The sequence below is a fragment of the Oryctolagus cuniculus genome, chromosome 7, assembly GCF_051225735.1.
Source record: "Oryctolagus cuniculus isolate XC-2025 breed Fujian yellow rabbit chromosome 7, ASM5122573v1, whole genome shotgun sequence".
Classification (NCBI taxonomy): domain Eukaryota; kingdom Metazoa; phylum Chordata; class Mammalia; order Lagomorpha; family Leporidae; genus Oryctolagus; species Oryctolagus cuniculus.
The window spans coordinates 57,711,443-57,731,739 of NC_142873.1; the positions used below are offsets into that span (position 1 = coordinate 57,711,443).

The 20,297-nt window shown below is 53.0% G+C and overlaps 1 long non-coding RNA gene across 1 annotated transcript; it reads left to right on the plus strand.

The window, feature by feature from the left end:
* The first annotated feature begins 1,077 nt into the window (after window positions 1-1,077).
* LOC149125582 (uncharacterized) lies at window positions 1,078-18,750 on the plus strand. Its single transcript, XR_016210744.1, has 2 exons — window positions 1,078-1,257; window positions 18,506-18,750. It is a non-coding gene; the product is annotated as an uncharacterized LOC149125582 (long non-coding RNA).
* The last annotated feature ends 1,547 nt before the right edge of the window (window positions 18,751-20,297 follow it).

Genomic DNA, 20,297 nt, shown 5'->3' on the forward strand with positions numbered 1-20,297 from the left:
TGGAAAGAGCCCAGATAACATCACAGCCCAGACAGCCTCGCTTCCTTCAGCTGAGCTGCTCCGAGCCGCACCAGGGAAGCTGTGGGTTCCTTCCGGCGCCCAGGCACCCAGGAGGCCGTGATCAGTGCTCGGCAGAGCTGGAGTGCACAATTGGGAGGCAAAGTGTCTTGGCTTCCCTATCAGTTTATCCTTATCTGTTAAGAGCTGCTTGAAGGACCCGGATGGCTGTTCCTGAAGACACTCACACACTTCAACCAAGACAAATGCCCACCAGCCGCCGCTGCCGCTCCCTGAGTTAGCAGCTGCTGAGAGCTGACACTTGTCTCCTCCATAGAAAGCAGAGCACACCCCAGGGGGAGGCAGCCCGCGGATCTGCTGAACGAGGCCGGAGGCAGCGCGACCCCACAGTGCTGGCGGGGAGCTCTCCCGCCTGTGTCCCCGTGCAGACCTGGAAGCAGCAAGGGCGTTTCCCACGGTGTTCACACGCCCATCTCGGGCCTCTCTGGCCAAGTCCCGGATGATATTTATACTGTAGTGTCTTCTGTTGAGTTGTGTCCCCCGCAGATTCGCGTGTTGAAGTCCCGCACCCTGCTCCTGCAGAATGTGACGGACCATATGTGGAGACAGGGTCTCGAAGACAGGCAACAAAGTTAAGTGAGGTCAGCAGAGTGGGCCCAAGTCCAGCACACTAATTAGTGTCCCCTAAAGATGGACATGGACGCAGACACAGGGGCCAGCGTTGTAGCACAGCAGGTTAAGCCGTGGCTTGTGCTGCCGGCAGCCACACGGGAATGCTTTTGGGGTCCTGGCTAGCCTCCTTTCCATCCTGCTCCCTGCTAATGTACCAAGGAGGCAGTGGAAGATGGACACAGTGCTGGACCCACCGCCACTCACGTGGGAGACCAGAATACAATTCCAAGCTCCTGGCTTCAGCCTGCCCCAGCCCTGGCCATGGCAGCCCTTTGGGGTGTGAAACAATAGATGGAGGACCGCTCTCCCTCCCTCTCTTCCTCTCTCTTCCTTTCTCTCTCTCTCTCTGCCATTCAAATAAATTAATCAGTCTTTTTTTTTTCGAAGACACAGACATGGAGGAGAAACCGTGTGAAGACTCAGGCAGGGTGGACTCAGAAGCCGCCAGCCCCACTGACACCTTAGTCCCAGACTTCCGGCTTCTGGAGTTGTGAGAAAATGAACTCCCGCTGTTCTAGTCGGCCCATCTGGGGACTTTGGTGATGATGGCCCAGCAGACAAATACAGGTGCTTGACAGATCACAGAGCTTTCTCTCATGCTCTCACATAAACAGTGTCCACAACAATCCAGTAGCAGGTGGTCCCTGTTTTACCGATAAGAAAACGGAGACGAAGAAGCTCTGTAGCCTAAAGTCATGCTGCTCCCGAGGGGCAGAGCCTTGGCTTGAACCATACTTCCCAATCCTACCTCCCACCTTCTTTCCCACGGACCCTCATTCCTATTTGCAAACTGCCCAGCACCATTGTTTTCATGTCTGGCTGTCCATCAGCCATTTATCTTCCTTCCTTCCTTCCTTCCTTCCTTCCTTCCTTCCTTCCTTCCTTCTCTCTCTCTCTTTCTCTCTTTCCTTTTTAAAGATCTATTTATTTACTTGAGAGGCAGAGTTATAGACAGAAGGAGAGACAGAAAGAGAGGTCCTCTATCTGCTGGTTCACTCCCCCAAATAACTGCAACAGCCAGAGATGGGCCGATCTGAAGCCAGGAGCCAGGAGCTTCTTCCAGGTCTCCCACACGGGTGCAGGGGCCCAAGTGCTCGGGCCATCTTCTAGGGCTTTCCCAGGTGCATCAGAAGAGAGCTGGATTGGAAGTGGAGTAACCAGGATTCAAACCAGTGCCCATATGGGATGCCGGCATTGCAGGCCAGGGCTTTAACCCACTATGCCACAGTGCTGGCCCCTATATTTTATTTTTTTAAATGTATTTGAAAGGCAGAGCAACAAAGAGAGAAAGATAGAGAGTGAGAGCTCTTTGATCTGCTGGTTCACTCCCCAGATGCCCACATCAGTTGGGGCTCTCCCAGGCTGAAGCCAGGAGCCAGGAACTCCTTGCCCATCACCCACATGGGTGGCAGGGACCCAAGTACTTGAGCTATCACCTGCCACCTCCCTGAGTGCACATTGGCAGGAAGCTGGATAGAAGTGGAGGTGAGGCCGGCGCCGCGGCTCACTAGGCTAATCCTCCGCCTAGCGGCGCCGGCACACCGGGTTCTAGTCCCAGTTGGGGCGCCGGATTCTGTCCCGGTTGCCCCTCTTCCAGGCCAGCCCTCTGCTGTGGCCAGGGAGTGCAGTGGAGGATGGCCCAGGTGCTTGGGCCCTGCACCCCATGGGAGACCAGGAAAAGCACCTGGCTCCTGGCTCCTGCCATCAGATCAGCGCGGTGCGCCAGCCGCAGCGCGCCGGCCGCGGCAGCCATTGGAGGGTGAACCAACGGCAAAGGAAGACCTTTCTCTCTGTCTCTCTCTCTCACTGTCCACTCTGCCTGTCAAAAAAAAAAAAAAAAAAAGTGGAGGTGAGACTTGATCCCAGGGACTCCAACGTGGGGTGCTGGGTCCCAGGTGGCTGTTTAACCCACTGTGCTGCCACGCCCACCTACCATCAGCCATTTAGAGGTAGATTACGATGGGGGTCCCCTAATCTGATACATCCAGGCTTACACAGTGGGGGAGGGATGATATTGAAATGGCTCCTGAAATTCCAGGTAGTTGTTAACTGATGATTTCGTACACCCAGAGTTAAGGCCTTCCTGGCGGCTTCCTTCCTGGTACAGAATAGGAAGTGGCCCCACCTCTAAAGCCCACTCCATTGAGCCTGCACTCCTGAAGAATTCTAAGTTGTTTCCAGGCCTCTCCGCAGGGGGAGGGAGTGAGTCCATCCCTCAGCGGCCACTTTCATCTGTCTCTGCCTGCTGGGAGGAGAACTGACCAAGGAACAGGGTTCCTCCCAGGCTTGCTTTTCAATTTAAAATTGTCCTGTCTTTTCCTGAGAATTTTGATGGAAAAGTTGATATCAACATAAGAAAGCAGACTAGCAAATTCCAGGGATTCTTTTTTTCCCCCTTTTGTGGTGTTCCTTTCCGTCCTTGTCCACATGCACATATAACTCTTGCAGTTATGGCAAAGATGAGATTTTATGTTTTCATTTAGCACCAGGATATAAGCATTTTTCCAAGTCACCACCTAATCTTCCTGATGATATTTTTTAATGGCAGCATAATATCACTTGGGGCAATGAAACCATCATTTGCACATCCATTCTCCTTTCCTTAGTCATTTAGGTTGCTTCCAATTTCTCGCTTCAAGTGAGCCATCCTCTTGCAAACTGCAGAAGTGCAGCAGATTCTTGATTTAGCTGGAGGTTTTCTGGTATCATACAGGGGTTCCATTTACGGGTGGGTTGCCCAAGACAGCCCACGGCAGGCGACGGTCAACAGGGTAGAAAGCCTAGGCGGGAAGGGCACCCTGGGGGCCACCATTGTCCCACCCTGGCTTTCCCCTCTCTCAAGGACCCCTGGCAGTGGCTCAGCTGGTGCCGAAGTGGGAGTAGCCTGGGAACACCAAGGGTAAATGGCAGAGGGTTCACGTTTGGCTCCTGTAAGAAACAGAACCAACAATGTGCTACCTGGGGAGGTTCGGCGCCTCCAACCCGCTCTCCTCCTAGAAGCCTGGGTCTTCGGAAAGAAACCAGGATCCACTGGAGCCCTAAGCACCAATCCCAGGAGAAAGTATGTGTCGTGCTTGTTTCTTCAAGCTGCAGTCTGGCAGACCGGACCCTGGCTTATCTTCTGCTTCTCTGCACCTTTGCCTGAGGAGACAGGCAGGGCACAGCCTGGGCAGAGCCCCCAGCCCAGCTCCTGCTGGGGGCCAAGTGGGAGCCCTCACCCTGGAGCTTCTTGCCCCATCCCCTCAGGAAGAGCACCCTGGAGATGAGAATTGCTAACAGCTTTGAGAAGCAAACACAAGCAGGAAGGCAGAGGATGTTCCCGTTGCTTTTAAGGTCAGTTCTATTTGGAGAGAATTCAAAATGCAAGCATACTAATGCAGTCACTGTAGGCCAAGTTCATTTATTGCCTCCTGGTTACAGCCTCAGTCCCGCCCCCTGGAACGGGTTGAATTTTGAAGTCTGGTTGCTGAGCAGGATCTTACGGAAACTTCTCTGTCATCCTCTTTATGGTTCATCTCAAGGTTGCTCAGGACTTATCCTCACTGGTAACAAAAGAAGCCCATACTGATCAAATATGTATTGTTAGGTCCTAAGCTAAGTTTTTCTTTTTTAAAAAATAGATTTATTTGTTTATTATTTGAGAGGCAGAGAGAGGGGGTGGGGGAGAGAGAGAGAGAGAGAGAGGTCTTCGATCCACTGGTCCACTCCCCAATTGGCCACAGCGGCCAGAGCTGCGCCAATCCAAAGCCAGGAGTCAGGAGCTTCTTCCGGGTCTCCCATGTAGGTGTAGGGGCCCAAGGACATGGCCATCTTCTGCTTTCCCAGGCCACAGCAAAGAGCTGGATCAGAAGTGGAGCAGCTGGGACTGGAACTGGTGCCAATATGGGATGCTGGCACTGCAGGCAGCGGCTTTACCTGCTACACAACAACACAGGTCCCCTAAGCTAAGCTCTTTAAACAATGTCTCAACAGTCCTCCAAACAGCCCTAGGAAGAAGGGGTTCTTGTTATCCCCATTCTGCAGAAAAGAAAACTGAGGCACAGAAAGGTCAAGTAACTAATCGAGGCCAGCGGCGGCTCACTTGGCTAATCCTCCGCCTGCGGCGCCAGCACCCGGGGTTCTGGTCCTGGTCGGGGCACTGGATTCTGTCCCAGTTGCTCCTCTTCCAGTCCAGCTCTCTGCTGTGGCCCGGAAAGGCAGTGGAGGATGGCCCAAGTGCTTGGGCCCTGCACCCGCACCTGGCTCCTGGCTTCGGATCGGCGCAGCGCACCGGCTGTGGTGGACATTTCGGGGGTGAACCAACAGAAAAGGAAGACCTTTCTCTCTGTCTCTTTCTCTCACTGTCTAACTCTGCCTGTCAAAAATAAATAAATAAATAAATGTAACTAATCGAGTCACAGGGCTAGTAAGTGGTAATCTTTTTTTTTTTTTAATTTATTTGACAGGTAGAGTTATAGACAGTGAGAGAGAGAGACAGAGAGAAAGGTCTTCCCTCCGATGATTCTTCCCTCCATTTGGTTCATTCCCCAAATGGCCGTCACGGTTGGCACTGTACCTCCTCCTGGTCTCCCATGTCGGTGCAGAGGCCCAACCACCTGGGCCATGCTCCACTGCCCTTCTGGGCCATAGCAGAGAGCTGGACTGGAAGAGGAGCATCTGGGACTCAAACCAGCGCCCACATAGGATGCCGGCGCCGCAGGCGGAGGATTAACCAAGTGAGCTATGGCGCCAGCCCCAGTAAGTGGTACTCTTAAGCACTATAGCCTAGTGGGTAAAGCTGCCGCCTGTGGTACCAGTATCCCATAAGGGCACCAGTTGGAGTCCCGGCTGCTCTACTTCAAATCCAGCTCTCTGATATGGCCTAGGAAAGCAGTAGAAGATGGCCCCCAAGTCCTTGGGCCCCTGTACCCACGTGGGAGACCCGGAAGAGGCTCCCAGCTCTTGGCTTCAGATCAGCTCAGCTCCGGCCAATTGGGGAGTGAACCAGTGGATGGAAGACCCCTCTCTCTCTCTTTTTTAAAGATTTATTTTATTTGACAGGCAGAGTTATAGAGAGAGGTAGAGACACAGAGAGAGGTCTTCCATCCGTTGGTTCACTCCCCAGATGGCCACAACGGCCAGAGCTGCGCCGATCCGAAACCAGGAATCAGGAGCTTCCTCCAGGTCTCCCATGCGGGTGCAGGCGCCCAAGGACTTGGGTCATCCTCCACTGTTTTCCCAGGCCACAGTAGAGAGCTGGATCAGAAGAGGAGCAGCTGGGACCAGAACCGGCGCCCATATGGGATGCCGGCACTTCAGGCCAGGGCATTAACCCACTGAGCCACAGTGCCGGCCTCTCCCTTGCCCTCACCCTCGCCCTCTGCCTCTCTGTAACTCTGCCCTTCAAACAAATAAAATAAATCATTTTTTAGAAAAGGAAATTTAATTTAAAAAAATTTTAAAAGATGCAGATGCTCCCAGGCTGCACGGAGTCCACAGGCTCCTCTCAGGAGACCGCCCCCTGCCAGCCTTGCCACAAACCGAGGAAAACAGTAAGGGAGCCCTTAGTGGACGCAGGCCCTTGGCTGAGGTGTTTCCTTGAATTCCTCTATCTTGGATGAGGAAACTGGGCATCAAGGAGACAAACTCACCTCCCCAACGTCACACAGCTCTAGCGAGGATAGCGGAGACTCTCCCCTGCAACCGGATCTCCTGTAGAGTAACAGACCCCACCGTTAGCTGAGTCTGTGACCTTCTAGTGTTAAGACCCTGTTGAAGCTGGGTGTGCACAGCTGGGGGTAACTGGAGGGGAGCAAACGTGGTACCGGCGACTTCCTGGAATTGTCAGCCTTCTCGCCTTTCCTCCCTGCTGGTGGAATGAGGGCATGACAGCAGGAGCCAGACAGGCCAGAGCCAGGACATGACCAAGGCCATGAATGGCAGGGTCACAGGTAGCAGAAGCCTGGGTCCCAGACGACACCACAGAGCTCAATCGACTTGCAGTCCTGAGACCTTATCCTTCGACTTGGACATGAAAGAGAAACAGAGGGTTCACTTGTCTAAGCCGCTGTTGGGGGGGGGGGGGCATCTCTGGCATTTGCAGCCAAACCTAACCCCCACCAACAACAGAGTAGAGCTGGAATTTGAACTGGTCTGACTCCAGAGGCCCAACTTAAAAGCACTTTGCTATTTTCTAAAAAAGTTTGAGAGGCAAAGAGAGAGAGAGAGACTAGACAGAGAGAGACTGAGCTCTCATTCACTGGTTCAATTCCCAAATACTGAAAATGGCCAGAGACGGGACAAGGCCAAAGCTGGGAGCCAGTTCTCCCAGGTGGGTGCAGGGCCCCCATTACTTGATTTATCGCCCTGTGTCCTGAAGCTGGAATGGGGAGGAGGTTTAGCGATCAAACCCAGCAACATCGGTGTGGGATGCAGCACCCGCACTGCTGGCCCAACACTTGCCCCTGCTGTCCTGCTTCTGCTGTAAAACGCTGCGCCCGCATTGGTTCATCTCTTCATGACCAATGTCTTCCTCTCCTCTCCTCCGGAGAGTTGGTCAGGAAATACAGCTCCCGCACCGGACTCCGTGCTGGGGAACAAATCAAGACTGTGAACCCCAGGAAGACTTGGTCAGCGCCACGGAGAGGCGGGCAGACATCTGGGGAGACAGATGGCGGAGCAAATACAGGCAGTACCCTGAGTCCTGGGATGGAGGAGTCACGAGCCCGGTGCCGGGCAGTGCGGGCAGGGCAGGGACTCGCTGTGTGCGGGAGATCAGCGCTGGATTCACAGAGTGGGCGGCCGAGAGAGAAAGCCCCAGGGTGCTTGGTTCTCATCCCCCAGCACCTACAGCGGCGCCTCCCAGGCCTCCCTCTCATCTGGAATTGCAGCCTGCTCTGAGACACTGTTCCTCAGCGTTGCAGACCCCCAGAGTCAGCCCTGGGGGCTCCCAGACTTTTTATGCTTGCTACACCCAAGGCCGCAGAGAAAACTGGGGGTTGGGGCCTGCAGTCGACCCTCTCACAGCAAAGAGAGAAAGATAGGAATGGGCCCCCGGGGCCGGGCTGCATCAAGCAAGATCCTGCGCAGAGCTGGGGGAGTCTGGAGCCCCGTGTGCGACTGCTCTGCGCTGGAAATGGCCTTTTCCATGCGACCTTTCCACCTGCTCTTCCCATGAGCAGCCGGCGGAGCTGCTGTCACCTCTAATAAAACCAGACCCGGCTTGCCCTGATTGGGGCCAATTAGAATCACCCTGAGTGGGTTGCCAGGACAGTCACGCTGCTAATGAGGGCAGCCGCGGTGCCCGCTTGGGCTTATTTGCCTGGTGATAAGGGAATGGGACAGCTCATCCCCCCCAGGGGTCCCCTTCTCCCCCACCCGGATCGCCCCCAGGAACTCCACTCCACTCTTCCATGATTGCCAGCTTTCAAACACACGAGGAGGTCGACCGGAGGAGGAGATGGTCCCTGGGTGAGGAGCCCGGCCAGCACTTTCCCTTACTCCACGTGTGTTTGCAAAGCAACTACTGTGTGCCAGGCGCGGCGCCAAGGGCAGCTCAGGACAGAGGGGAGATCAGGTGCAAGTTTACCGGGAAGTTAAAGAGGCTTTGTCATTAGGGAACGAGTTCTGGAAGAAGCCCTGGCCATGCATCCATGCGGTCACGAGTTTTTGTAAAATTTACAGAGATCAGCTCTTGGACGGCGCTCTCCTTGAAGTCAGCCTTTTCCTGGGTCACGCTTGTCCTCCCGCTGGCTGGCGCTGAAGTGGCTGAGGGCATTTTTGCCATGTGGGCAAAGGGAAGTTCAACTGGGGATACAACTGGGTCTGGGCTCTCGTGGATGATATTTAGGTGGCTTGCAGTCACTTCGTGCACAGGTAGTTTTTCTTAGCCACATCAGAGCAGACATGGCTTCCGGGAACACTTCTTGTCCCTGGTGCCAGCGTCTGTCACACCGTGGCACTAAGGTGCTAGGTCAAAGAGCATGTCAGATTTGAGAGGCAGAGGAGGAGAAATAAGATTTGAGTTGTGTAGCACCCAGAGTTACTCCACGGTGAATTCTCCCGCTTAGTCACCAGATAGCTAAGTGTTCAGTTCTCCCTGATACTGGTTGAGCAACCCTAATTCAAAACTCCCAAAAAATCCAAAATGCTTCCAAATCTGAAACTCGTTGAGTGCTGGCAGGATACCACAAGTCTGATGGTTCAATGTACCTGAACTTCATTTCATGCACAAAAGTATTTTATTTGGGGGTTGGCGCTGTGGCATAGCTAGTAAAGCCACCACCTGCAGTGCCGGCATCCCATATGGGCACCGGTTCAAGTTCCACTTCTGACCCAGCTCTCTGCTATGGCCTGTGAAAGCAGTAGAAGATGGCCCAAGTCCTTGGGCCCCTGCACCCATGTGGGAGACCCAGAAGAAGCTCCTGGCTCCTGGCTTTGGATCGGCCCAGCTTTGGCTGTTATGGCCATTTGGGGAGTGAACCAGTGGATGGAAAACCCCTGTCTCTCTCTGCCTCTCTTTCTCTCTCTGTGTAACTCTGACTTTCAAATAAATAAATAAACCTTTAAAAAAAGTATTTTATTTTAAAAATGGTTTAAAACTACCTCTGGGCTATATGTAGAAGGTGTCTATGAAAAATAAATAAATTTCATGTTTGGACTTGGGTCCCATCCATCGCCAAGATATCTCATTAGGTAGATGCAACTATTTCAAATTCTAAAAATATTCAAAGTCCAAAACGCTTCCAGTTCCAGGCACTCTGGGTAAGGACATTCAACCCGCACTAGCAATGCAGCAATGCAATTGCATGCTATGTTTGTTTACTTTGGATGAGGATTATGTCAAACAGGATTCGTTAGAATCCCTGTGTTTGTAGGGGACAAAGTGTAGCAGTCCTACAAACAGCAAGCACATCTGGTTGTGAAGTCACGTGTTTTATGCGTCCCAAGCATCAATAATACATATAATTATTCATGATGCTGGACGATGGACTTAATTCTCTTTCCTTTCTCTATCAAGAAAATATTATCAAATTGCTGCCTATGAAGAGGTGTGTAACAGTACTCAGCCAAAAAAATAGAAAGGAAGAAAGAATTATAGCAACGAGCAAGGCAGTTAATGAACAAAAACGCATATTGTTTTTCTATACTTTGTGACATTTGTGGTAGTTCTGCACTTTGAACGTGTTACAATTTGTTGTCATTTTATTCCCCAACCTAAGGCTCACTCTCATTTTACTTTTGTGTTCCTGGTAGTGTGGCTTTCTGAACAAGAACTCTCCAAATTGTTGGAGTTTCAGGCCCTACAGAAGCTGAGTTCACTCCTGGAACATAGAGCCCTCCTCCCTCTGTCGTGAGCGAGCCCTATGCCTCCACACACACACACACACACACACCTGTGACCAGGGCCCACCACATGCCAGGCTCTGAACTAGGGCTAGGCACACAGCGACAGATGGAACAGAACCAGCCCCTCCCTTGTGGAGAGGGGGAGAAGTCAGCAAGTCAGCGGAATCACAAGAACACTGGGAGAGACTAAGAACCTCTTGCAGGAGGAATACTTAAGCTGAGACTCAAATGAGAAGTAAGAATGAGCCAGACGGAGAGTGAAGGGAAGAACAGGCTAAGCAGAGACAGCGTGAGTTGGGAAGGGCTTGGTGCAGTACAAGTACTCAGTAAAATATCTATTGAATTGCTTTAAAAATAAATATTATTGGGGCAGGGCCAGGGTGCTTTGGGAGAATATAGGAGGCACTGAAGCACCTAGCAACAAAGGAATGAGAAATGAGAAACAGATTAGCATTGACTTCCCTACTTTCAAGAGGAGAAACAGCCCGGGCAAAGGCCCTGGGGTCAGGGAGAGCGCGAGCAGTTCTGTGTGGCTGGACCAAGCTGAGCCAGCTCGAGGGAGGAGGTAACAGAAAGGGATGTGCATTGGGACAGAAGTAGCCAGGATAAGGGTGGAAATGTAAACCAGGGCCAGGCCAGGCCAGGGCTCAGCAGCCAGGGTAAGACATCCGAGCTTCATGTTAGGTGCTGCGGGAGGGAGTGTGGGGGCATTGGCAAGATCTGGTTGCACAGTCAAGAGAGGACTAGGTGAGAGGCAAGGCCAGAGACCTCTAGGGAGCTGTTGGAGAAACGCAGCAAGAGAGGGTGGTGGCCTGGAAGCAGCAGACAGGTCCAGGGAGGATCACCACGCCCGCGATGCAAGTGGAAAGCATCACGCCGGGGAGGCGCCAGGCTCCGAGGGGGAGCTTGTCCTTCCCGAAGCCCGCCAACTTCATGGGGGCCGGGGTCCTGGTTCACAGCACAGGGCAGCCCTGCCCGCGTCCTGGGAGGCCTTTAGCTTCTCTTCCCTCTTCCCACCTGGCTCTCTGGCCCCGGACTTCTCTGGTTTGGCCAACGGGGAACAGAGCAGGGAGTGTAGGGGCCGAGGTGCTCCCCCCGGGTTGGCCGTGCCCCCTGTCTGTCTGAAGACAACCGGCTCACCCTGCCCCTTTCTCCTCGCTGGGTTCACCACCCCCTTCCTTTCCCTTCCCTTCTCTTAGGATCTGGGCCCCTTTCTTGTTCCCCCTCACCTCCTTACACCTTCGTCAGTTCACCCTCCTTGAACTAGTCTAATGACTGCGACACCTGCTTGCCGCCAGGACCCTGACTGAGCTACACATCCGCTTCAGACCCCAAGCTGAATTGCTCCCGAAATAACACCATGTTCCTTTAAATCAGACCACGCCCCCGCAAGGCCCAACAGCCAATAAGACAAAGACCATGCCCCCAGCCCTTTGCTTGATGACCAATCAGGAACTTCCTGCACCCGTCAACCCTGGTCAGCGCCTCCCTCTGGCCAGAGAGGCTGTAATTTGGCTCAGAGTCCCTGGCTCTGACCCTAGGGTTTTTCCTGGCATTCAGCCCTGGCTCCTTCTCCAGCCGGGATGTCGCTAACTGCTTCAGCCCCTCAGGCCAAGACTGGGTCTGCAGAGACAGGGCCCTGGTGCAGGCAGTGGGTAGCATCAAGATTGCAGAGACCTGAGGAGCCAGTCATCAGGGACAAGTGACCAGAGTCCCCGCCTCCCCTGACAGGGCTCCGTACACCTGCCGGGCTAATATTGTCACTCATTTTTCTGTAGGCTTTTGGCAACTTGTGATCACCCACCGGTCAGTCTGGTGTGTGTGTGTGTGTGTGTGTGTGTGTGGTGGTGGTGGTGGTGCTAGGTCTCTGTTGGTGGTGTTTTTTCTGTCCCCCTTCTCCGCCCCGAGGAGGTAAACACCTCGAGGGCAGGGACTTGCCCTGTTGGCTGGGACCCTGGTGTTCACCGGGTGGGCAGGTGTTTGTTGGTGACTGGCGCGCACCATCTGCTTGCAGGGGTTGCTCAGCAACACCCAAACCATTGGAGGTGTTGTAGAGAGCCCCCAAACTGGGTCTGCTCGCCAGACACGCAGAAAGCCGATCACTAAAACTGGGGTAGCGGAAGAAAACAAGTGTTTATTGCCTGTACAGTGCATAGCAAGGAGCCGGGCAGCCGTTGCTTGATTCCCGGGCTCCCCTGAGGAGTTAGGGGTGGAGGTTCTTACAGATCGACACTGGGGCCGAGAGGTGCGTGATCAGCGCGTGTCCAGGCTCCTGGTTGGGCAGTGGTGTTCGTGACTTGACTTTGATTTGGTCAGCCTTGCCCTGCTCAGTGGGGAAGGCTCATGATGGCCAGGTGGGCTTCAGGTGGAGTGGGGGTTACCTGTGAGTGGTAGTTACCCTCCGCCTTGTACTTGGAATGCCCCTGCCTGGACCTGGAATCCCCTGAACAAACCCCTGCAGACAGCACTGGCCATGGAGGCTCCTATCTATCGGAGGAGCAAAGGACTCCTTGAGTCCGTGACTAGAACCTGTCAGGCCAGCTGCGTCCCTGCTCAGTTCAGTGAAGTGCTTCTGCTGAGCCACAGGCAAGGACGCCTTGGCCTGGGGAGCTGGGGAGTCAGGGAGTCGGGAAGACAGAGGCGAGGCCGGGTCCTGCCTTTGCATTGAGGGGTTTGGCCTCACCGTCTCGCCGCAGACAAGATCAAACACCGCTTTGAGGCCTGGGATTCCCTGATGACGCCCTCTCCCAGCCCTGCCTCCTGTCACTGGGCCGCTTCTGCGTCCCGAGCGCAGCCAGGAGTTTGCTCTGCCCACGGCGCACAGTGAGTGCTGTTCACTCTGGATTTGACCAGGGTTTTACAAACCAAGGTAGGGCTTTTTGGAGGCATGGAAATGGCATGGGACAGTCAATTCCCCCCCACCCCTGCATATGGTGCTTCTCAGCCTAGGAACCACTACAGGACATGGGACCAACCTTCTCAGTGTGACTTGGCCGTTTCTCCTTCCCAGGCATTGAAAGCTACTAGCACCGCCTGGTCATTGTGAGCATTGGGGGAAAAACAAGGGCGGGCTCCAGGAGCCCCCCAGGAAGCAGCACTACTCAGGGCAGGAAGCACCCTGAGGGCAGGTGTTGTGGCCCCGTGGCTGCGTCCCGTATTGGAGTACCTGCTTCCGGTCCTGGCTATTCTGCATCTGGTCCAGCCCCCTGCTGATGCGCACCCTGGGAGGCAGCAGGTGGTGGCTCAAGTGCTTGGGTCCCTGTCACCCCCATGGGAGACCCAGATTGAGTTCCAGGTTCCTGGCTTCAGCTTGGCCCAGCCCTGGCTGTTGCAGGCATTTGGGGAGTGAGACAGCAGATGGAAGATCTCTCTATCTCTGCCTTTGAAATAAAATGAAAATGAAAACAAAAAGGGAGCCAGCATTGTGGCATAGTGGGTTAAGCCGCCACCTGTAATGCCAGCATCCCACATGAGTGCCAGTCCAAGACCTAGCTGCTCTACTTCTGATCCAGCTCCCTGCTAATATGCCTGGGAAAGCAATGGAACATGGCCTACGTGCTTGGGACCCTGCACCCACAGGGGAGACCTGGATGAAGCTCTGGGCTCCTGGCTTCAGCCTGGCACAGCCCTGTCGTTGTGGCCATTTGGGGAGTGACCCAGTGGATGGAAGATCTTGATCTCAATTTCTCTTTCTCTCCCCCCCACCCCAATCTGTAACTCCACCTTTCAAATAAATTAAAAAAAAAAAAAAAGACAGGACAAACATTATGACCTGAGCGGCTGGATGATGGTAGAAAGAACGCTCCTTGAAAAGTCCTTCCTGCCCCAGTTCCGAGGCCTGGAACAGACACCTCTTTCTGTCCATCCCTACTGAATTCCCCCCCCACACACACACACACCCTGTACAGGCCCTGCCCTGGGTGACAGAGCCCACAGCTCCTCTGCATTCTGAGTTAGCACCTGTGTTATTAATCCCGCTCATCTCTTGTGCCACCAGAGGGCATGAGTCTCATGGCCTACCCCAGGGTGTGCTGCAGTGCACTGCAAAATCTGCATGTGTGTCTCTGCCTCCATGATAAGCTCCCAGTGAGCACAGGCTCTGGCTCCCACCCCTAGGCTTGGGGGGAAGGCTGGCGGTAGGTATAGGGTGACTCAGGTACATGGCACCTTGGAACAAGGGCCTGTGCGTCACAGGTGGGTGGGGGAGATGCTGCCTGAAGGGAGAGCTGACTGTGGTGGGGGATGCCAAGGGTCTGAGAACACCATTTTGAGGAGTGGCCATCTTTAGGACACAGGAGGGAACTCAAGCCCAGTCCAGGGCTGGGCAGAATGAGTCTCAGAAGCAGATGGGGAGGGCACTGGCCGAGGGCACCGGCCATTGGGAGCAGAAGGCAGGACTGCTCTGGCCTCCGCCACGGGGAAGTGCACTGGGGCCCTGGGAGCCCTCGCAGGGCAGCACCGAGGCTGGCCGGGACTGCACAGGGATAAGAGGGAGGACGCCAAGGCAGACAGTGCGGATTTCAAGCATCCAGGAGAGGAGGGGCGGGAGAGGGCAGCTGGGCACGTGGGAGGCATTCGTCACACACGTCGGGTGGACACCTGCATCTATTTGGAGAAACAACTTCCAAGTCGATAGGGCCATAAGCAGTGTTTGTGGGCCAAGGGGGGTGCAGAATCTGCAAGGGGAGTGTCTGAAGATGGCAGTGTGCCGGGTCTGGGGGCAGAGGATGGGATCCCAGGTGCAGGCAGGGGCCACGGATGTGGTGAGGAGAAAGGAGGTTCCTGGGAGCCAGGAGTGAGGGTGTGCAGGGAGGGTAAAGGAAAATGGACATTTGAGCTAAAAAGCTGCCTACCCTGGGAATTCCACCAAACTCAGGGACGGGTCTGGTTTTTCTCTCTCTCTTTTTTTTTTTTTTTTTTTTTTTGAATGATGTATTTATTTATTTGAAAGTCAGAGTTACACATAGAGAGGAGAGGCAGAGAGAGAGAGAAAGAGAGGTCGTCCATCCAATGGTTCACTCCCCAATTGGCCGGAGCTGCGCCAATCCGAAGCCAGGAGCCAGGAGCTTCTTCCGGGTCTCTCACATGGATGCAGGGGCCCAAGGACTTGGGCCATCTGCTGCTGCTTTCCCAGGCCATAGCAGGGAGCTGGATCAGAAGAGGAGCAGCCAGGATTCGAACTGGCGCCCGTATGGGATGCTGGTGCTTCAGGCCAGGGCATTAACCTGCTGTGCCACAGTGCCGGCTCCAAGTCCCTCCTCTATGCTGCTGCTCCAGCAGTTCTTTTTTGTTTGTTTGTTTGTTTTCCCTAAAGATTTATTTGAAAGAGAGAGATCAGTCTCCCATCCACTTGTTCATTTCCAAATGGCCGCAACAGCCGGGGTAGAGCCAGATTGAAGCCAGGAGATCCAGCTTGGTCTCCTGTGAAAGCAGCAGGGGCCCAAGGACTCGGGCCATCTTCCATTGCTTTCCTAGGTGCGTTAGCAGGGAGCTGCATGCGAAGTGGAGCAGCCAGGACTCAAATCTGTGTTCATATGGGATGCCTGAACTACAGGTTGACCTACTACACCACAACACAAGCAGTTCTCAAGACTCTTATAGAAATAAGAAATTCCTGTCATTGTACTAAAAGTGCTTTTCTGGGGCTGGGCATTTAGCCCAGTGTTTAAGACACTCACGTCACACATCAGAGTCAGTTCAATACCCGAGTCCAGCTCCTGACTCCAGCTTCCTGCTAATGTGGTTTCTGGGAAGCAGGGGTGATAGCTCAAGTGACTGGGTTCCTGTCACCCCTCTTGAGAGCTGTGGATTGAGTTCTGGCCATTGTGGGCACCGGGGGAGTGAAACAGTGGATGGATAGAAGCTCGCCCACTCTCTCCACGCCCCTCCTCCCTCTACCCCTCAGATAAATTTTTAACAAGTTTTTTTTAATATCTTCTCATATTATTTTATAGCTCTAGCTGGACAGGGCATTGGAGGTGACACTAGCAAATTGTCCAGAAAGCCAAAATGCCTCCTTCATTCCAAGCACGGAGGCCAGTAATAAAAAAGGGGTGGGGAGGCATACCACCGATTAATTCGCAGCCTGAATGCAAAGATTAGATGGGGGTGCAGGGAGGAGTTCCATTCTTCCTTTTTACAACCCTGGCAAAAAATAAGCAGGAGACAAATCTCATTTACACGCACAGCGAAAGCTCTGTCTCTTGCCTGACCCAAGCCCTCGCCATGCACCATAAATATTTCCATAGTCATAAATATCACTGATGAGGAAGCAGAAGGCTCCTAATTGGCTCCAAGTCATTTCATGGTGGAGGAAGCTGGAAGAAATGTACGGAATGAGAATAAGACAGGGTGAGGGATCTCCCTGGAGGAAATTCAATCTCATCTTCTGTCCACGATGCTGCTGTGTCCACGCACTGATGTAAGACCAGGAAGAACTCACTTGTGAGAAGCAGCCCCTTCTCCCTCGGGCTCGGGACTTCTTCTGTCTCAGAGATGCAATTCCCTTCCGGCTGATGTTGGCCGTGGTTGATGTGGTTGGTGATCATCTACCGTAAGGAAAGAAGAGAGGTAATCAGCATTTATTAAAAATTGGTAGCGAGGCCGGCACCGCGGCTCAATAGGCTAATCCTCTGCCTTGCGGCGCCGGCACACTGGGTTCTAGTCCCGGTTGGGGCGCCGGATTTTGTCCCGGTTGCCCCTCTTCCAGGCCAGCCCTCTGCTGTGGCCAGGGAGTGCAGTGGAGGATGGCCCAAGTGCTTGGGCCCGGCACCCCATGGGAGACCAGGAGAAGCACCTGGCTCCTGCCATCGGATCAGCGCGGTGTGCTGGCCGCAGCACGCCGGCCGCGGTGGCCATTGGAGGGTGAACCAACAGCAAAAGGAAGACCTTTCTCTCTGTCTCTCTCTCTCACTGTCCACTCTGCCTGTCAAAAATAAAAAAATAAAAAAAATTTTTTAAAATGGGTAGCGAGATGGCCAGGGAGTGCAGTGGAGGATGGCCCAGGTGCTTGGGCCCTGCACCCCATGGGAGACCAGGAAAAAGCACCTGGATCCTGGCTCCTGCCATCGGATCAGCGCGGTGTGCCGGCTGCAGCGGCGGCCATTGGAGGGTGAACCAACGGCAAAGGAAGACCTTTCTCTCTCTGTCTCTCTCTCTCACTGTCCACTCTGCCTGTCAAAAAAAAAAAAAAAATGGGTAGCGAGATAACAGGTTAGAAATGGTGGTGTACTCATGTAATGGAAAACTATCAAGCAGTAAAAAAGATGGAGCACTGGTCACACAACACCATCGATGACCTTCACGATGCGGTGCCCAGCGGACGCAGCCTTACAGAACAGGTGTGCACTGTGTGTTGTCACACAGGCTGCACTGCTTGCCAACTTATCCAAGTCCAGCAAGATAGGCCATCCGCATACTCACGTTACACGAAGCAGGTTTACTACCGATAGGCAGCAAAGGACCAGAAAGGCTAGGATTCGTGGCGTGCCAGTCCCACAGCTCAGGAGTGGACGGGGTCTCCACAGTGCATGCGCTACTTGCAGCTGAAGAACCCCTGGAAGAAGCCTTCCAGGGTTGTATGACCTGCTGGGCCAAAGTGTGGAGGGCCCTCCCGTGTCCAGCCGGCTCCTTCTTATCTCAAGAAGTTGCATTCATTCCCAGCACAGTCTGGTTATTTTTGAGAACTACAAATGGGAAAGAGGGGAGAATTGTGGGGGCCCAAGGCCACCTATCAAACTATGCTACATATGATTCCACTTATATTGTGTTCTAGAATAGGTAACCGATGGGGAAAAAAACCCTCATATGGTGCTTGGGGACAACTCTAGGGGTGGGGCAGGGACAGACAAGGAAGAAGAATGAGGTGATGGGAAAGTTCTACACATCTTGATGGAGGATTAGATGACACGGTTAGGGACCAGCATTGTGTGCAGTGGGGTATACCACCACCTGCACTGCCTTCAGCCCATATTGGACAGAGCACCAGTTCAAGTCTCGTCTGCTCCGCTCCCAATCCAGCTCCTTGCTAATGCACCTGGGAGAGCACTGGATGATGATCTAAGTGCCAGCACTCCTGCCACCCATGTAGGAGACCTGGTTGGAGTTCCTGGCTCTGGCTTCAGCCTGACCCAGTCCCAGCCATTGTAACCATTTATGGAGTGAACCAGTGAATGGAAGATCCCTCTCTATCTCTCTCTCTCTCTCTGTGTGTATGTGTGTCTCCCTCTCTCTCTGTCATCCTGCCTTTCAAATAAATAAAGACATCTTAAAAAAAAAAGATTACATGGGTGAATTTGCCTAAGCCCAGCAAATATACACTTAATATTTGTACATTTCATTGTATCTAGATTCCATATGCAATGAAATATCTAAATAAATCGTGAACTTGGAGCTGACACTGTGACATAGCAGGTAAAGCTGCCGCCTGCAATGCTGGCATCCTATATAGGTGCTGGTTCTAGTCCTGGCTGCTCTGTTTCCAATCCAGCTCTCTGCTGTGGCCTGGGAAAGCAGTAGAAGATGGCCCAAGTCCTCGGGCCCCTGAACCCACATGGGAGACCCGGAAGACTCTCCTGGCTCCTGGCTTCGAATTGGTGAGGCTTCAGCAATTGTGGCCAATTGAGGAGTGAACCAGTGGATGGAAGACCTCTCCCCCCCACCCTGCCTCTCCTTCTCTATGTAACTCTGACTTTCAAATAAATAAATAAATCTTTAAAAATAAAAATAAATAAATCGTGAACTCTAGTTAATAATACATGTACTGAAGTATTTAGAGGAACGCATCATGTAGATTGCTGTGTCTGTAATTTACAGGACACTTTGAAATGCATCACTACATATCGATTCTGAAAGGATGGGGGGTGGAGAGATGGAGAGGAAAGTAAAAACAAATTTTAATAAAATATTAATGGTAGAACCTGGGTAGTTAGTGTACAGCTAGCCCCCATAAATTTTTCTCTTCTACCTTGTGTTTGAAAATTTTTACAATAAAACAGAAAAAAATAGAGTGCTGATTTAAAAAAAAAATAGCATTTGTTGGGTGTCAAGATGTACCTAGCTCTGCCTGCATTTTCCCAATCCTCCTGTTACGCTGGTTTTACAGCTCAGAAGGTTACAGAAGTCTGACTCTGGCTCCTGATTCCAGCTTCCTCATCCATGCACACGCTGGGAGGCAGCCCTAATTCCTGCCACCCACATGGGAGACCCAGTTTGAGTTCCCAACTCAGGGCTTCAGTCCCAGCCAGGAACCATCATGAGCATTTGTGCCTCTCAAATAAATAATTATTCTTTTTATATGAGAGGGAGTGTTTTGCTGCAGTCAATCACCAACTCCACAAATACTAAATGAACACCTACTATGCACAGGGAGCTCAAAGAAAGTCCAAACACAGTCTATCTTCTAGAAGCTCCTAGAATAGTTAACTCAGCTGAAAGAACTGAACTTGGCTTGACTTCAGCACTAATGGACTGTGTGACCTTGAGTGAGTTATTGTGTGACCTTGAGCGAGTTACTGTGTGACCTTGGGCAAGTTACTGTGTGATCTTGGGCGAGTTACAAGGACTCCTGAGCTTCAGTTTCCTCATCCCCTAAGAAGAGCGTGGTCTGGACCAGACCTTAGGCCCCCTCCAGCCTCAGGAGTCTGTGACTTTTGACCCACGGTCATTTTCAAGGTCAACACCTGGTGCACATGCTGTCTGCTAATGGATGCTGATGACGAGAAGTCCCTGAGGCTAGGGAGGGAGCGCCACAAGGACAGAGTCCTCCAGGCAGGGCCTTAACGAGTGTGTCTGTGGAGGGGAGGGGGACCCGTGGGGGCTGACGGGAGAGGGGTTGACTGTCTGGAGAGCAGACTCTCAGCTCAAGGCTGAGAGACAAGCATGAAATCCAACTTCTATTATTTTTTTGACAGGCAGAGAAACAGAGAGGAAGATCGCCATCCACTGGTTCACCCTCCGCATGCTGCCTTCATCCCGGGGCCGGGTCAGACTGAAGCTGGGGGCTGGGAACTCCATCTGGGTTTCCCCCAGGGGTGGTGGCAGGGATCCAAGTACTCAAGCCGTCATCTGCTGCCTTCCCAGGTGCAATAGCCAGGAGCTGGGTCCAGCACTCCAACATGGCTTACGGTGTAACCATGCCACACACCTGTCCCCTTCCATGGTTTCTGCTGGGTAGGAGTTTGGGAAGGTCTCATCAGGCAGCTGTGGCTCAGGGCCTCTCATGTGGCTGCAATGTGTCAGCTCGGACTCCAAGAGTCTGAAGGAGGAAAGCAGATGCACTT